Source organism: Haplochromis burtoni, unplaced genomic scaffold, assembly GCF_018398535.1.
Source record: "Haplochromis burtoni strain Fernald_Lab_line unplaced genomic scaffold, NCSU_Asbu1 Contig_682, whole genome shotgun sequence".
NCBI lineage: Eukaryota > Metazoa > Chordata > Actinopteri > Cichliformes > Cichlidae > Haplochromis > Haplochromis burtoni.
The window spans coordinates 44,991-47,186 of NW_024583043.1; the positions used below are offsets into that span (position 1 = coordinate 44,991).

The 2,196-nt window shown below is 40.5% G+C and overlaps 1 long non-coding RNA gene across 1 annotated transcript; it reads left to right on the top strand.

Moving 5' to 3' along the window:
• Nucleotides 1-10: 10 nt before the first annotated feature.
• Nucleotides 11-2,190, top strand: LOC121812604. Its single transcript, XR_006053189.1, has 3 exons — nucleotides 11-345; nucleotides 437-609; nucleotides 2,048-2,190. It is a non-coding gene; the product is annotated as an uncharacterized LOC121812604 (long non-coding RNA).
• The last annotated feature ends 6 nt before the right edge of the window (nucleotides 2,191-2,196 follow it).

The following is a 2,196-nucleotide window of genomic DNA, read 5'->3' on the forward strand; positions in this document are numbered from 1 at the left end:
GCGCCCGAGAGGCACTCGGACTGCTTCCTGCTCGACACTTCACAGCAAAACTCTTAATCGAGTATTTATTCAGTGTGTGTGTGTGTGTGTGTGTGTGTGTGTGTGTGTGTGTGTGTGTGTGTGTGTGTGTGTGTGTTTGATGGATTAGATTGAATATACAGCAACAAAGCCTAAGCTGAGTTACTGAGTTCTGCGGCCAACAACACAAACGGAAGGTTTGCAGAGACAGAGGGACTAACTAACGCTACAAAACAGGAGTGTTTACTCTACGTGATGCATGTATGGAACAAGTTCGGTCAGGACAGGGCTGCTTAAACCTACACGGTTGCACAAATCACACAACAAGTTATTAGCAAGAATATTATTGAAAGAGTTGATACATCATCATGCTTTATGTGGTAATATTTGGCATTTCTTTTTCCTCCATTTTTGTAAGGTTACCCTGAGGGTTCAGTTCCAGACTCTTATTTTGAAGACCAAGTGGTACGACTTCCTTTAAACCCCCCTCTCCCTCCCACCTCTGTCGAGCTCAACACTTGGCACAGACAGGACGGAGCTGTGATTGGAGAAGATGGGGAGGCAGAGGCTAACCCCAACAGCTGATCTGAGGTCAGTCTGTGGCGGGAACACTTGCGCCTTACTACAGGAAACCGATCCCGAACCAGCAGTTGAGCCGGAAGTGCAGCACTGTAGCAATGACACACATTTTGAAATTAAAATAAATAAATGAACAAACCGATGAAGAAAGATAAATGAAAGGATGAAATAAGTATTAAATAAAAACGAAACACAGCTGCTGCTGTAACATGACATCATTTATTTTGGAGGATCATTTCTCAGTTAAACATAAAAAACAACCCCCACCATATTCATAGGAGTGACGACCCCCCACGCCCCCCGGTCCTCCCTCTGTGTCCTACTGACATGTTTTTCCTGTTCACGTTGGCGGAAGTGATGAGGGAACTATCTGCACACCAGCTACTGCACCATCAAACAAACACATCATTACAGTGTAAATTCAGTGCTTGAAATACAGCTCATGTGTTTGATATAAGGCTGTGAAATAGGAATAAATAAAAAATAAATAATAATAAAAGATTTTTAAAAATAAAATAAGCAAAGGGTTAAAAATGATGTCAGCTACGAGGATGACATCATGGGTTTGGATTCATCAACAGAGGCAATGTTTCCCTCTTCCTATGACATGATGGAGTGAGCAGATATATTTGGAAAAAATAATGATAAATGTGGAAATAACTGTATTGTAAACAGGTGTGAATAGAAAATATCCACTGATTGTAATAATGTCACTATAACAGTTGTTAATTATTGAGCAGGTCATGGAAGAGATCTCAAAACCGCTAATCAACATCTGCATCGCATCAACAGGAAATGAGTCATGTTGTGCTGTAACTGCAGATACACATCACTAGAAATATGTTATTAGAAAAGTTCTGAGATAAACATAAATTACTCTCTGACAATCAATACAGATTCAGATCACACAGTCACACATCACCAGCATTAACTGACTCAATGAGATTACAGGTACAGTATGCATGAGTCTTTCTAGAGCAGGGGTCGGCAACCTTTCTGATGATGAGTGCATCTAATGTTTTATGTATATAGATTTTTTAATTATTACTCATGATATAACATTGTCGCAGACATGGCTGGTAAGGACATGAGGAGGAAACAGTAGGAGCTGTGTGAGGCTACTAAAGGCAGTGCTATAACATTTTTCTGTCATCATTTTATTATAGATTAAGTGCAAGAGTTGTTAGGTGTGGATAATTAGATTATAGTTTATTGCAATAGCAAGTTGTGCCTTGTTCTCAGATAGACAGCAAGTGGAGAGTGATATATGAAATGGATGGAAGGAAGAAGAGAAGCAAAGAGTGATTCACAGGCAGAGCCTAAATTATTTCTCACAGTTTTTTGTTGCCTTATGGTTCCAAGCGCTGTCACCAATCTTTGCATTTTGTTATTATCTCATGACACTTGTTTAATCAGCTACCATCTCTCCTGGACTTTTTAATGTCTACAGTCTCAGATCAACACAGCCCTGCCCTCCAGCACTATCAGCAGCAGCAGCAACCCCTCAACAGCAACATTGTACCCATCAGGTAAAACATCGGCTACGTTTGCTTTGCCTTGTCGCCACCTCACAACAGTGATATAGTATGATGCGATGCC